Raw genomic sequence first — 15,828 nt, forward strand, 5'->3', positions numbered from 1 at the left:
CTTCCACAACCTGTAGCGACATTGCTGCAACGACGCGGGTCCCGATACCAAAAGTATGACTTATGCTTGCTTCTATTCTATATAATAAAACCACCACTCGGAAAGCGCTATTCCCTTCCCACATCCCTCAGAATGTGGTGAACGATCATCGATTACAACCAAGATGCGATGAATCTCGATCGCAAGCCTCACGCTCAGGGACAGTGCTACCACTCATCATCGTGGTTACGTCTACTCCAGCTTTGAACTAGAGAGAGTTGAAGACATACTACAGAAATGATCCTGTGAAGTATGATCTTGCTAGCAAGCTATCACCGCTCGCTACTTATGCCACGAGACCGTCAACACGCCCTACGAGAATACGACACACTCTTCACATTTCGCGATTTACTTATCGAAGAATTTCTTAAGCTCGGACATTCTGCAAAGAACCTACTTCTACTCTTACTTGGCCGCCATGATCTCACTCAGCTATTTTGTGCGCTACCAGTGCTTCTTGTCTTCCGAAATGAGAGACCATTGCCTCACGCGAGACTGTATGTAAACACCGCTTGCACCTCCGGCCGCTAGATGGGGGCCTGGGGCACATACAGTAGCATCCTATGGCGCAAGCAGACATGCCAAATAGCCACTGAAAGACAAACACACAAGACGGCGTTCATACGACTCTTGTGCTTTCTTTAAAGCCGCCTCTCTCTTCGAAAATTTTCGCACCGCACTAGTTTATTCACCTCACCCTAACAGTGCAAACTCTTGTCGATATATCGCCACTTTCATGCATACTTCCTCTTTCGTTTCACTTTGCGTCTAGCTTGATACCCGCCCAAGAGCTGCTGATATATAATACTCGCAATAAATGTGTTTCTCTCTGTATCTCTTTTCGCCTATCACGAGTATTGCTTTTCCTCACATGGCAATTATGAAAACACCCACAGCTAAACAAACACTTACACTCAGCGCCATGTCCATACTATCAATCATACGCCAGTAATTTCACAGCTACTTGCTCCACTAATACATTTCTTATGTCTACTGTTAAACAGATGAAGAATCAAAGTATACAACAAGTCTCTGTGAACATCACTGTCAGGACATTTTACAGACCTACGCATACCATGCCAATCTTTATGCTTCAACTATGATGGCCATGTGCTATGAATAAAGAAATTTCTCATAAAATAACAATTTTACGACTACTCCGACAAGCTCCTTACTAAAATGCTAGATGTTTAGCAATCTCCCCCCCCCCTCAAAAAATCATCTCAGAATAATCTCAAGCAGTGCTTACATCCCATGAGCACTTCTTTGCAAACAAAACCACAAACTACTTTTTATACTAGCTTCCTTGTCACAGTGAACAGGAAACTAATGCTAGTGCCTCAGTTTACTAAAAAGCTTTTTTCGCTTGCAACAAATACACTACCAACTTGAACCACTTGGATTTTCAGACACACACAGAAAACTTAATTCCACAGAAATTTAGGAGTAACAGTGGTTACCTCACATTTTCACACACACTCAAATAGCTACTTCTGTGCACTTCACACAATGTTCTCATCGTGTTCCACCAGAGAACACAGTTATCACTATGAATGGATTCTGGTAAAAGAGCATTAAAAAAAAAAAAAAACAGCCTGATCAAAGTGATTATCTGCCAATATCATGTCACTCTATACCCGAGGGAAACTAGAATGCAGGGAAAGGAGCTTTGTTGTGAGCAATGTGTTGGTATTTCATCATTTACTGGCCAAAGTCTTCTCAAGCCAAGTATGCACCAGCTCTGTCTATGGCTGGGTCAATCAAGAGCCCCTATCAATTTTACTTAAAAGACAAGCAGCATCAACAACTCACAGGAGGCACTGAACATTTATACCATTATCTGCACCACCTTCCACTGATTTACTGAAGAAGAAACTGCAAAGTCTGGCCAATTTTGTACACAAGTAATCTTGAAAACATTGGAGTCAACAGCAGATACATAGTTTCCAAGACTGTAGCTAGGAACAACCCTTCCATTTCAAGATTTATCTCTCACTGAGACACATCATACCCAAACTACAACTACCAGGAAATTGCTACTCAATTCATCTCTAGCTATCTATGTCATATTCAACAACTGTCTCTTTCTCACCTAAATCTTCTACAAAACTGAGTACACTGTTATGAACAAAGAACCAATGCCACATTATGGCAACAAGCCAGTGCCACTAATATCCACTCTATTGAAAACAATTGAAATGCTCATCCTGCCCAACTAACCACCATCTACAGCCCAAATCTCACTCACATCATACCTACAAATCACAAACTTGTGCAGTAAAAATAATTTTGGGTTTCAAAACACAATCTACTAATCACATACTAGTATTTATTACAAAGCCTCTCAATTCATCATTCACTTCCAAATATCGGCTTATATGCTGTTGTGCAACTGCAGTGCAAGTAAACACCCTCAAATCATCTAGAACTGAGATGCGGAAAGGGTTCACCAAGAGTTTCCAGGACAATAAATAGCGCTCTCTCTCTCTCTCTCTCTCTCTCTCTTTACACAATCGCCTAACACACTGCAAGCCATTTCAGGGCAAATGTACTTGTTTCATTATACTACGAAACGGCCAATTGCATTTTCAAATTAAAAAAGCATCTACCTGATCCAACGTGATCCGCTACTCCACGCCCTTCATTCTCACAACACAACCTACCTCTTGCTAATTACATTACGTTTTACTTGTGATTATGGCTCAGCAATAGCCGAGCACTACGAAAAATACCTTATAGACTCATTTAATGTTCCCCTCCACGGAAATCTTTAGTAAAAGGCGAAAGATTTATTCGTTTTGAAGGGAAACCAGAGTGCCGATCAAAGCCCTCACTTCAATACTTATGGCTGCTTCTCTATTGCTTCTCCGCGAGAACGCGGAAAATTCTTTCCGTCTTGTCTACTTCTCTACCGTCAACAGACTTCCAGTGCCATGCAAGCACACACCCCAAACTAACTGTCAGCGCTGAAATACGTGTCTGCCAAATGTCGTCGATATTACTCTTTAGATAACTATTTTCATCATTTCTGTCACCATTCAAGCTGCTTCATTACCTCACCTGCCGACAGATGGCAGCACGCCTAATTCCTCTCGGCGACCCACCGTCAGACACACAACTAACTGCCCGCACTGCTCTGCATCTAACACTAATCTCTCTCCTCCCCACCACACTCGTTCACTGAAAAAACAGGCAACTAGATAGTTCTTTGAACGCAAAACTAGGCCACATCAGACGCAACCTGTATGTAGATGTATGGTGCAAGGGAAATATCCCCCTGCTCCCACACAACTAATTAATACTAGTTGACAACAGAAATAAAATTTCTGTCGATAGTATTTGAACCAGTCTTATTCATTTGCGAATTCCATGCATTCCTTCTTGCAGATAACAGTGCCTTGCAAATCACTCAATTCATGTTTGCTAGCCAAACGCGCTCCTCCTAAATGTTCCGTACATCATGCATTAGTGCTGATTATCAAGACTGTGTTGTGTGTCAGCCGTTTATGGTCATCAATTGCACTCTTCTTGTGTTGCTCACTCATTCTTGTAACTCAAAAGTACGTCGTTGTCATCCAAGCCTAGCACTTGGAGCAGGCCAAATCAAATGGCTCGTCCCCGTGCCACTCGAGAAACTCCCACAAGGCTTTCATGACATGTCGCAATCAAAGTCCTTCCACAACCTGTAGCGACATTGCTGCAACGACGCGGGTCCCGATACCAAAAGTATGACTTATGCTTGCTTCTATTCTATATAATAAAACCACCACTCGGAAAGCGCTATTCCCTTCCCACATCCCTCAGAATGTGGTGAACGATCATCGATTACAACCAAGATGCGATGAATCTCGATCGCAAGCCTCACGCTCAGGGACAGTGCTACCACTCATCATCGTGGTTACGTCTACTCCAGCTTTGAACTAGAGAGAGTTGAAGACATACTACAGAAATGATCCTGTGAAGTATGATCTTGCTAGCAAGCTATCACCGCTCGCTACTTATGCCACGAGACCGTCAACACGCCCTACGAGAATACGACACACTCTTCACATTTCGCGATTTACTTATCGAAGAATTTCTTAAGCTCGGACATTCTGCAAAGAACCTACTTCTACTCTTACTTGGCCGCCATGATCTCACTCAGCTATTTTGTGCGCTACCAGTGCTTCTTGTCTTCCGAAATGAGAGACCATTGCCTCACGCGAGACTGTATGTAAACACCGCTTGCACCTCCGGCCGCTAGATGGGGGCCTGGGGCACATACAGTAGCATCCTATGGCGCAAGCAGACATGCCAAATAGCCACTGAAAGACAAACACACAAGACGGCGTTCATACGACTCTTGTGCTTTCTTTAAAGCCGCCTCTCTCTTCGAAAATTTTCGCACCGCACTAGTTTATTCACCTCACCCTAACAGTGCAAACTCTTGTCGATATATCGCCACTTTCATGCATACTTCCTCTTTCGTTTCACTTTGCGTCTAGCTTGATACCCGCCCAAGAGCTGCTGATATATAATACTCGCAATAAATGTGTTTCTCTCTGTATCTCTTTTCGCCTATCACGAGTATTGCTTTTCCTCACATGGCAATTATGAAAACACCCACAGCTAAACAAACACTTACACTCAGCGCCACGTCCATACTATCAATCATACGCCAGTAATTTCACAGCTACTTGCTCCACTAATACATTTCTTATGTCTACTGTTAAACAGATGAAGAATCAAAGTATACAACAAGTCTCTGTGAACATCACTGTCAGGACATTTTACAGACCTACGCATACCATGCCAATCTTTATGCTTCAACTATGATGGCCATGTGCTATGAATAAAGAAATTTCTCATAAAATAACAATTTTACGACTACTCCGACAAGCTCCTTACTAAAATGCTAGATGTTTAGCAATCTCCCCCCCCCCCCTCAAAAAATCATCTCAGAATAATCTCAAGCAGTGCTTACATCCCATGAGCACTTCTTTGCAAACAAAACCACAAACTACTTTTTATACTAGCTTCCTTGTCACAGTGAACAGGAAACTAATGCTAGTGCCTCAGTTTACTAAAAAGCTTTTTTCGCTTGCAACAAATACACTACCAACTTGAACCACTTGGATTTTCAGACACACACAGAAAACTTAATTCCACAGAAATTTAGGAGTAACAGTGGTTACCTCACATTTTCACACACACTCAAATAGCTACTTCTGTGCACTTCACACAATGTTCTCATCGTGTTCCACCAGAGAACACAGTTATCACTATGAATGGATTCTGGTAAAAGAGCATTAAAAAAAAACAAACAGCCTGATCAAAGTGATTATCTGCCAATATCATGTCACTCTATACCCGAGGGAAACTAGAATGCAGGGAAAGGAGCTTTGTTGTGAGCAATGTGTTGGTATTTCATCATTTACTGGCCAAAGTCTTCTCAAGCCAAGTATGCACCAGCTCTGTCTATGGCTGGGTCAATCAAGAGCCCCTATCAATTTTACTTAAAAGACAAGCAGCATCAACAACTCACAGGAGGCACTGAACATTTATACCATTATCTGCACCACCTTCCACTGATTTACTGAAGAAGAAACTGCAAAGTCTGGCCAATTTTGTACACAAGTAATCTTGAAAACATTGGAGTCAACAGCAGATACATAGTTTCCAAGACTGTAGCTAGGAACAACCCTTCCATTTCAAGATTTATCTCTCACTGAGACACATCATACCCAAACTACAACTACCAGGAAATTGCTACTCAATTCATCTCTAGCTATCTATGTCATATTCAACAACTGTCTCTTTCTCACCTAAATCTTCTACAAAACTGAGTACACTGTTATGAACAAAGAACCAATGCCACATTATGGCAACAAGCCAGTGCCACTAATATCCACTCTATTGAAAACAATTGAAATGCTCATCCTGCCCAACTAACCACCATCTACAGCCCAAATCTCACTCACATCATACCTACAAATCACAAACTTGTGCGGTAAAAATAATTTTGGGTTTCAAAACACAATCTACTAATCACATACTAGTATTTATTACAAAGCCTCTCAATTCATCATTCACTTCCAAATATCGGCTTATATGCTGTTGTGCAACTGCAGTGCAAGTAAACACCCTCAAATCATCTAGAACTGAGATGCGGAAAGGGTTCACCAAGAGTTTCCAGGACAATAAATAGCGCTCTCTCTCTCTCTCTTTACACAATCGCCTAACACACTGCAAGCCATTTCAGGGCAAATGTACTTGTTTCATTATACTACGAAACGGCCAATTGCATTTTCAAATTAAAAAAGCATCTACCTGATCCAACGTGATCCGCTACTCCACGCCCTTCATTCTCACAACACAACCTACCTCTTGCTAATTACATTACGTTTTACTTGTGATTATGGCTCAGCAATAGCCGAGCACTACGAAAAATACCTTATAGACTCATTTAATGTTCCCCTCCACGGAAATCTTTAGTAAAAGGCGAAAGATTTATTCGTTTTGAAGGGAAACCAGAGTGCCGATCAAAGCCCTCACTTCAATACTTATGGCTGCTTCTCTATTGCTTCTCCGCGAGAACGCGGAAAATTCTTTCCGTCTTGTCTACTTCTCTACCGTCAACAGACTTCCAGTGCCATGCAAGCACACACCCCAAACTAACTGTCAGCGCTGAAATACGTGTCTGCCAAATGTCGTCGATATTACTCTTTAGATAACTATTTTCATCATTTCTGTCACCATTCAAGCTGCTTCATTACCTCACCTGCCGACAGATGGCAGCACGCCTAATTCCTCTCGGCGACCCACCGTCAGACACACAACTAACTGCCCGCACTGCTCTGCATCTAACACTAATCTCTCTCCTCCCCACCACACTCGTTCACTGAAAAAACAGGCAACTAGATAGTTCTTTGAACGCAAAACTAGGCCACATCAGACGCAACCTGTATGTAGATGTATGGTGCAAGGGAAATATCCCCCTGCTCCCACACAACTAATTAATACTAGTTGACAACAGAAATAAAATTTCTGTCGATAGTATTTGAACCAGTCTTATTCATTTGCGAATTCCATGCATTCCTTCTTGCAGATAACAGTGCCTTGCAAATCACTCAATTCATGTTTGCTAGCCAAACGCGCTCCTCCTAAATGTTCCGTACATCATGCATTAGTGCTGATTATCAAGACTGTGTTGTGTGTCAGCCGTTTATGGTCATCAATTGCACTCTTCTTGTGTTGCTCACTCATTCTTGTAACTCAAAAGTACGTCGTTGTCATCCAAGCCTAGCACTTGGAGCAGGCCAAATCAAATGGCTCGTCCCCGTGCCACTCGAGAAACTCCCACAAGGCTTTCATGACATGTCGCAATCAAAGTCCTTCCACAACCTGTAGCGACATTGCTGCAACGACGCGGGTCCCGATACCAAAAGTATGACTTATGCTTGCTTCTATTCTATATAATAAAACCACCACTCGGAAAGCGCTATTCCCTTCCCACATCCCTCAGAATGTGGTGAACGATCATCGATTACAACCAAGATGCGATGAATCTCGATCGCAAGCCTCACGCTCAGGGACAGTGCTACCACTCATCATCGTGGTTACGTCTACTCCAGCTTTGAACTAGAGAGAGTTGAAGACATACTACAGAAATGATCCTGTGAAGTATGATCTTGCTAGCAAGCTATCACCGCTCGCTACTTATGCCACGAGACCGTCAACACGCCCTACGAGAATACGACACACTCTTCACATTTCGCGATTTACTTATCGAAGAATTTCTTAAGCTCGGACATTCTGCAAAGAACCTACTTCTACTCTTACTTGGCCGCCATGATCTCACTCAGCTATTTTGTGCGCTACCAGTGCTTCTTGTCTTCCGAAATGAGAGACCATTGCCTCACGCGAGACTGTATGTAAACACCGCTTGCACCTCCGGCCGCTAGATGGGGGCCTGGGGCACATACAGTAGCATCCTATGGCGCAAGCAGACATGCCAAATAGCCACTGAAAGACAAACACACAAGACGGCGTTCATACGACTCTTGTGCTTTCTTTAAAGCCGCCTCTCTCTTCGAAAATTTTCGCACCGCACTAGTTTATTCACCTCACCCTAACAGTGCAAACTCTTGTCGATATATCGCCACTTTCATGCATACTTCCTCTTTCGTTTCACTTTGCGTCTAGCTTGATACCCGCCCAAGAGCTGCTGATATATAATACTCGCAATAAATGTGTTTCTCTCTGTATCTCTTTTCGCCTATCACGAGTATTGCTTTTCCTCACATGGCAATTATGAAAACACCCACAGCTAAACAAACACTTACACTCAGCGCCACGTCCATACTATCAATCATACGCCAGTAATTTCACAGCTACTTGCTCCACTAATACATTTCTTATGTCTACTGTTAAACAGATGAAGAATCAAAGTATACAACAAGTCTCTGTGAACATCACTGTCAGGACATTTTACAGACCTACGCATACCATGCCAATCTTTATGCTTCAACTATGATGGCCATGTGCTATGAATAAAGAAATTTCTCATAAAATAACAATTTCACGACTACTCCGACAAGCTCCTTACTAAAATGCTAGATGTTTAGCAATCTCCCCCCCCCCCTCAAAAAATCATCTCAGAATAATCTCAAGCAGTGCTTACATCCCATGAGCACTTCTTTGCAAACAAAACCACAAACTACTTTTTATACTAGCTTCCTTGTCACAGTGAACAGGAAACTAATGCTAGTGCCTCAGTTTACTAAAAAGCTTTTTTCGCTTGCAACAAATAAACTACCAACTTGAACCACTTGGATTTTCAGACACACACAGAAAACTTAATTCCACAGAAATTTAGGAGTAACAGTGGTTACCTCACATTTTCACACACACTCAAATAGCTACTTCTGTGCACTTCACACAATGTTCTCATCGTGTTCCACCAGAGAACACAGTTATCACTATGAATGGATTCTGGTAAAAGAGCATTAAAAAAAAACAAACAGCCTGATCAAAGTGATTATCTGCCAATATCATGTCACTCTATACCCGAGGGAAACTAGAATGCAGGGAAAGGAGCTTTGTTGTGAGCAATGTGTTGGTATTTCATCATTTACTGGCCAAAGTCTTCTCAAGCCAAGTATGCACCAGCTCTGTCTATGGCTGGGTCAATCAAGAGCCCCTATCAATTTTACTTAAAAGACAAGCAGCATCAACAACTCACAGGAGGCACTGAACATTTATACCATTATCTGCACCACCTTCCACTGATTTACTGAAGAAGAAACTGCAAAGTCTGGCCAATTTTGTACACAAGTAATCTTGAAAACATTGGAGTCAACAGCAGATACATAGTTTCCAAGACTGTAGCTAGGAACAACCCTTCCATTTCAAGATTTATCTCTCACTGAGACACATCATACCCAAACTACAACTACCAGGAAATTGCTACTCAATTCATCTCTAGCTATCTATGTCATATTCAACAACTGTCTCTTTCTCACCTAAATCTTCTACAAAACTGAGTACACTGTTATGAACAAAGAACCAATGCCACATTATGGCAACAAGCCAGTGCCACTAATATCCACTCTATTGAAAACAATTGAAATGCTCATCCTGCCCAACTAACCACCATCTACAGCCCAAATCTCACTCACATCATACCTACAAATCACAAACTTGTGCGGTAAAAATAATTTTGGGTTTCAAAACACAATCTACTAATCACATACTAGTATTTATTACAAAGCCTCTCAATTCATCATTCACTTCCAAATATCGGCTTATATGCTGTTGTGCAACTGCAGTGCAAGTAAACACCCTCAAATCATCTAGAACTGAGATGCGGAAAGGGTTCACCAAGAGTTTCCAGGACAATAAATAGCGCTCTCTCTCTCTCTCTCTCTCTCTCTCTCTTTACACAATCGCCTAACACACTGCAAGCCATTTCAGGGCAAATGTACTTGTTTCATTATACTACGAAACGGCCAATTGCATTTTCAAATTAAAAAAGCATCTACCTGATCCAACGTGATCCGCTACTCCACGCCCTTCATTCTCACAACACAACCTACCTCTTGCTAATTACATTACGTTTTACTTGTGATTATGGCTCAGCAATAGCCGAGCACTACGAAAAATACCTTATAGACTCATTTAATGTTCCCCTCCACGGAAATCTTTAGTAAAAGGCGAAAGATTTATTCGTTTTGAAGGGAAACCAGAGTGCCGATCAAAGCCCTCACTTCAATACTTATGGCTGCTTCTCTATTGCTTCTCCGCGAGAACGCGGAAAATTCTTTCCGTCTTGTCTACTTCTCTACCGTCAACAGACTTCCAGTGCCATGCAAGCACACACCCCAAACTAACTGTCAGCGCTGAAATACGTGTCTGCCAAATGTCGTCGATATTACTCTTTAGATAACTATTTTCATCATTTCTGTCACCATTCAAGCTGCTTCATTACCTCACCTGCCGACAGATGGCAGCACGCCTAATTCCTCTCGGCGACCCACCGTCAGACACACAACTAACTGCCCGCACTGCTCTGCATCTAACACTAATCTCTCTCCTCCCCACCACACTCGTTCACTGAAAAAACAGGCAACTAGATAGTTCTTTGAACGCAAAACTAGGCCACATCAGACGCAACCTGTATGTAGATGTATGGTGCAAGGGAAATATCCCCCTGCTCCCACACAACTAATTAATACTAGTTGACAACAGAAATAAAATTTCTGTCGATAGTATTTGAACCAGTCTTATTCATTTGCGAATTCCATGCATTCCTTCTTGCAGATAACAGTGCCTTGCAAATCACTCAATTCATGTTTGCTAGCCAAACGCGCTCCTCCTAAATGTTCCGTACATCATGCATTAGTGCTGATTATCAAGACTGTGTTGTGTGTCAGCCGTTTATGGTCATCAATTGCACTCTTCTTGTGTTGCTCACTCATTCTTGTAACTCAAAAGTACGTCGTTGTCATCCAAGCCTAGCACTTGGAGCAGGCCAAATCAAATGGCTCGTCCCCGTGCCACTCGAGAAACTCCCACAAGGCTTTCATGACATGTCGCAATCAAAGTCCTTCCACAACCTGTAGCGACATTGCTGCAACGACGCGGGTCCCGATACCAAAAGTATGACTTATGCTTGCTTCTATTCTATATAATAAAACCACCACTCGGAAAGCGCTATTCCCTTCCCACATCCCTCAGAATGTGGTGAACGATCATCGATTACAACCAAGATGCGATGAATCTCGATCGCAAGCCTCACGCTCAGGGACAGTGCTACCACTCATCATCGTGGTTACGTCTACTCCAGCTTTGAACTAGAGAGAGTTGAAGACATACTACAGAAATGATCCTGTGAAGTATGATCTTGCTAGCAAGCTATCACCGCTCGCTACTTATGCCACGAGACCGTCAACACGCCCTACGAGAATACGACACACTCTTCACATTTCGCGATTTACTTATCGAAGAATTTCTTAAGCTCGGACATTCTGCAAAGAACCTACTTCTACTCTTACTTGGCCGCCATGATCTCACTCAGCTATTTTGTGCGCTACCAGTGCTTCTTGTCTTCCGAAATGAGAGACCATTGCCTCACGCGAGACTGTATGTAAACACCGCTTGCACCTCCGGCCGCTAGATGGGGGCCTGGGGCACATACAGTAGCATCCTATGGCGCAAGCAGACATGCCAAATAGCCACTGAAAGACAAACACACAAGACGGCGTTCATACGACTCTTGTGCTTTCTTTAAAGCCGCCTCTCTCTTCGAAAATTTTCGCACCGCACTAGTTTATTCACCTCACCCTAACAGTGCAAACTCTTGTCGATATATCGCCACTTTCATGCATACTTCCTCTTTCGTTTCACTTTGCGTCTAGCTTGATACCCGCCCAAGAGCTGCTGATATATAATACTCGCAATAAATGTGTTTCTCTCTGTATCTCTTTTCGCCTATCACGAGTATTGCTTTTCCTCACATGGCAATTATGAAAACACCCACAGCTAAACAAACACTTACACTCAGCGCCACGTCCATACTATCAATCATACGCCAGTAATTTCACAGCTACTTGCTCCACTAATACATTTCTTATGTCTACTGTTAAACAGATGAAGAATCAAAGTATACAACAAGTCTCTGTGAACATCACTGTCAGGACATTTTACAGACCTACGCATACCATGCCAATCTTTATGCTTCAACTATGATGGCCATGTGCTATGAATAAAGAAATTTCTCATAAAATAACAATTTTACGACTACTCCGACAAGCTCCTTACTAAAATGCTAGATGTTTAGCAATCTCCCCCCCCCCCCCTCAAAAAATCATCTCAGAATAATCTCAAGCAGTGCTTACATCCCATGAGCACTTCTTTGCAAACAAAACCACAAACTACTTTTTATACTAGCTTCCTTGTCACAGTGAACAGGAAACTAATGCTAGTGCCTCAGTTTACTAAAAAGCTTTTTTCGCTTGCAACAAATACACTACCAACTTGAACCACTTGGATTTTCAGACACACACAGAAAACTTAATTCCACAGAAATTTAGGAGTAACAGTGGTTACCTCACATTTTCACACACACTCAAATAGCTACTTCTGTGCACTTCACACAATGTTCTCATCGTGTTCCACCAGAGAACACAGTTATCACTATGAATGGATTCTGGTAAAAGAGCATTAAAAAAAAAAAAAAACAGCCTGATCAAAGTGATTATCTGCCAATATCATGTCACTCTATACCCGAGGGAAACTAGAATGCAGGGAAAGGAGCTTTGTTGTGAGCAATGTGTTGGTATTTCATCATTTACTGGCCAAAGTCTTCTCAAGCCAAGTATGCACCAGCTCTGTCTATGGCTGGGTCAATCAAGAGCCCCTATCAATTTTACTTAAAAGACAAGCAGCATCAACAACTCACAGGAGGCACTGAACATTTATACCATTATCTGCACCACCTTCCACTGATTTACTGAAGAAGAAACTGCAAAGTCTGGCCAATTTTGTACACAAGTAATCTTGAAAACATTGGAGTCAACAGCAGATACATAGTTTCCAAGACTGTAGCTAGGAACAACCCTTCCATTTCAAGATTTATCTCTCACTGAGACACATCATACCCAAACTACAACTACCAGGAAATTGCTACTCAATTCATCTCTAGCTATCTATGTCATATTCAACAACTGTCTCTTTCTCACCTAAATCTTCTACAAAACTGAGTACACTGTTATGAACAAAGAACCAATGCCACATTATGGCAACAAGCCAGTGCCACTAATATCCACTCTATTGAAAACAATTGAAATGCTCATCCTGCCCAACTAACCACCATCTACAGCCCAAATCTCACTCACATCATACCTACAAATCACAAACTTGTGCGGTAAAAATAATTTTGGGTTTCAAAACACAATCTACTAATCACATACTAGTATTTATTACAAAGCCTCTCAATTCATCATTCACTTCCAAATATCGGCTTATATGCTGTTGTGCAACTGCAGTGCAAGTAAACACCCTCAAATCATCTAGAACTGAGATGCGGAAAGGGTTCACCAAGAGTTTCCAGGACAATAAATAGCGCTCTCTCTCTCTTTACACAATCGCCTAACACACTGCAAGCCATTTCAGGGCAAATGTACTTGTTTCATTATACTACGAAACGGCCAATTGCATTTTCAAATTAAAAAAGCATCTACCTGATCCAACGTGATCCGCTACTCCACGCCCTTCATTCTCACAACACAACCTACCTCTTGCTAATTACATTACGTTTTACTTGTGATTATGGCTCAGCAATAGCCGAGCACTACGAAAAATACCTTATAGACTCATTTAATGTTCCCCTCCACGGAAATCTTTAGTAAAAGGCGAAAGATTTATTCGTTTTGAAGGGAAACCAGAGTGCCGATCAAAGCCCTCACTTCAATACTTATGGCTGCTTCTCTATTGCTTCTCCGCGAGAACGCGGAAAATTCTTTCCGTCTTGTCTACTTCTCTACCGTCAACAGACTTCCAGTGCCATGCAAGCACACACCCCAAACTAACTGTCAGCGCTGAAATACGTGTCTGCCAAATGTCGTCGATATTACTCTTTAGATAACTATTTTCATCATTTCTGTCACCATTCAAGCTGCTTCATTACCTCACCTGCCGACAGATGGCAGCACGCCTAATTCCTCTCGGCGACCCACCGTCAGACACACAACTAACTGCCCGCACTGCTCTGCATCTAACACTAATCTCTCTCCTCCCCACCACACTCGTTCACTGAAAAAACAGGCAACTAGATAGTTCTTTGAACGCAAAACTAGGCCACATCAGACGCAACCTGTATGTAGATGTATGGTGCAAGGGAAATATCCCCCTGCTCCCACACAACTAATTAATACTAGTTGACAACAGAAATAAAATTTCTGTCGATAGTATTTGAACCAGTCTTATTCATTTGCGAATTCCATGCATTCCTTCTTGCAGATAACAGTGCCTTGCAAATCACTCAATTCATGTTTGCTAGCCAAACGCGCTCCTCCTAAATGTTCCGTACATCATGCATTAGTGCTGATTATCAAGACTGTGTTGTGTGTCAGCCGTTTATGGTCATCAATTGCACTCTTCTTGTGTTGCTCACTCATTCTTGTAACTCAAAAGTACGTCGTTGTCATCCAAGCCTAGCACTTGGAGCAGGCCAAATCAAATGGCTCGTCCCCGTGCCACTCGAGAAACTCCCACAAGGCTTTCATGACATGTCGCAATCAAAGTCCTTCCACAACCTGTAGCGACATTGCTGCAACGACGCGGGTCCCGATACCAAAAGTATGACTTATGCTTGCTTCTATTCTATATAATAAAACCACCACTCGGAAAGCGCTATTCCCTTCCCACATCCCTCAGAATGTGGTGAACGATCATCGATTACAACCAAGATGCGATGAATCTCGATCGCAAGCCTCACGCTCAGGGACAGTGCTACCACTCATCATCGTGGTTACGTCTACTCCAGCTTTGAACTAGAGAGAGTTGAAGACATACTACAGAAATGATCCTGTGAAGTATGATCTTGCTAGCAAGCTATCACCGCTCGCTACTTATGCCACGAGACCGTCAACACGCCCTACGAGAATACGACACACTCTTCACATTTCGCGATTTACTTATCGAAGAATTTCTTAAGCTCGGACATTCTGCAAAGAACCTACTTCTACTCTTACTTGGCCGCCATGATCTCACTCAGCTATTTTGTGCGCTACCAGTGCTTCTTGTCTTCCGAAATGAGAGACCATTGCCTCACGCGAGACTGTATGTAAACACCGCTTGCACCTCCGGCCGCTAGATGGGGGCCTGGGGCACATACAGTAGCATCCTATGGCGCAAGCAGACATGCCAAATAGCCACTGAAAGACAAACACACAAGACGGCGTTCATACGACTCTTGTGCTTTCTTTAAAGCCGCCTCTCTCTTCGAAAATTTTCGCACCGCACTAGTTTATTCACCTCACCCTAACAGTGCAAACTCTTGTCGATATATCGCCACTTTCATGCATACTTCCTCTTTCGTTTCACTTTGCGTCTAGCTTGATACCCGCCCAAGAGCTGCTGATATATAATACTCGCAATAAATGTGTTTCTCTCTGTATCTCTTTTCGCCTATCACGAGTATTGCTTTTCCTCACATGGCAATTATGAAAACACCCACAGCTAAACAAACACTTACACTCAGCGCCACGTCCATACTATAAATCATACGCCAGTAATTTCACAGCTACT

At 42.5% G+C, this 15,828-nt stretch overlaps 9 non-coding genes across 9 annotated transcripts; all 9 read right to left on the reverse strand.

The window, feature by feature from the left end:
• Positions 1-92: 92 nt before the first annotated feature.
• LOC126178547 (small nucleolar RNA U3) lies at positions 93-299 on the reverse strand. The gene has a single exon (XR_007536437.1). It is a non-coding gene; the product is annotated as a small nucleolar RNA U3 (small nucleolar RNA).
• A 2,439-nt stretch (positions 300-2,738) lies between these two features.
• On the reverse strand, positions 2,739-2,857 carry LOC126178626 (U5 spliceosomal RNA). Its single transcript, XR_007536512.1, has one exon. It is a non-coding gene; the product is annotated as a U5 spliceosomal RNA (small nuclear RNA).
• Positions 2,858-3,804: 947 nt separating this feature from the next.
• LOC126178548 (small nucleolar RNA U3) lies at positions 3,805-4,011 on the reverse strand. The gene has a single exon (XR_007536438.1). It is a non-coding gene; the product is annotated as a small nucleolar RNA U3 (small nucleolar RNA).
• A 2,427-nt stretch (positions 4,012-6,438) lies between these two features.
• LOC126178627 (U5 spliceosomal RNA) lies at positions 6,439-6,557 on the reverse strand. Its single transcript, XR_007536513.1, has one exon. It is a non-coding gene; the product is annotated as a U5 spliceosomal RNA (small nuclear RNA).
• A 947-nt stretch (positions 6,558-7,504) lies between these two features.
• On the reverse strand, positions 7,505-7,711 carry LOC126178549 (small nucleolar RNA U3). Its single transcript, XR_007536439.1, has one exon. It is a non-coding gene; the product is annotated as a small nucleolar RNA U3 (small nucleolar RNA).
• A 2,440-nt stretch (positions 7,712-10,151) lies between these two features.
• On the reverse strand, positions 10,152-10,270 carry LOC126178629 (U5 spliceosomal RNA). The gene has a single exon (XR_007536514.1). It is a non-coding gene; the product is annotated as a U5 spliceosomal RNA (small nuclear RNA).
• A 947-nt stretch (positions 10,271-11,217) lies between these two features.
• LOC126178551 (small nucleolar RNA U3) lies at positions 11,218-11,424 on the reverse strand. The gene has a single exon (XR_007536440.1). It is a non-coding gene; the product is annotated as a small nucleolar RNA U3 (small nucleolar RNA).
• A 2,426-nt stretch (positions 11,425-13,850) lies between these two features.
• On the reverse strand, positions 13,851-13,969 carry LOC126178630 (U5 spliceosomal RNA). Its single transcript, XR_007536515.1, has one exon. It is a non-coding gene; the product is annotated as a U5 spliceosomal RNA (small nuclear RNA).
• A 947-nt stretch (positions 13,970-14,916) lies between these two features.
• On the reverse strand, positions 14,917-15,123 carry LOC126178552 (small nucleolar RNA U3). Its single transcript, XR_007536441.1, has one exon. It is a non-coding gene; the product is annotated as a small nucleolar RNA U3 (small nucleolar RNA).
• Positions 15,124-15,828: the final 705 nt, after the last annotated feature.

Source organism: Schistocerca cancellata, chromosome 3 (genome assembly GCF_023864275.1).
Source record: "Schistocerca cancellata isolate TAMUIC-IGC-003103 chromosome 3, iqSchCanc2.1, whole genome shotgun sequence".
In the NCBI taxonomy this organism is placed as follows: Eukaryota; Metazoa; Arthropoda; class Insecta; order Orthoptera; family Acrididae; genus Schistocerca; species Schistocerca cancellata.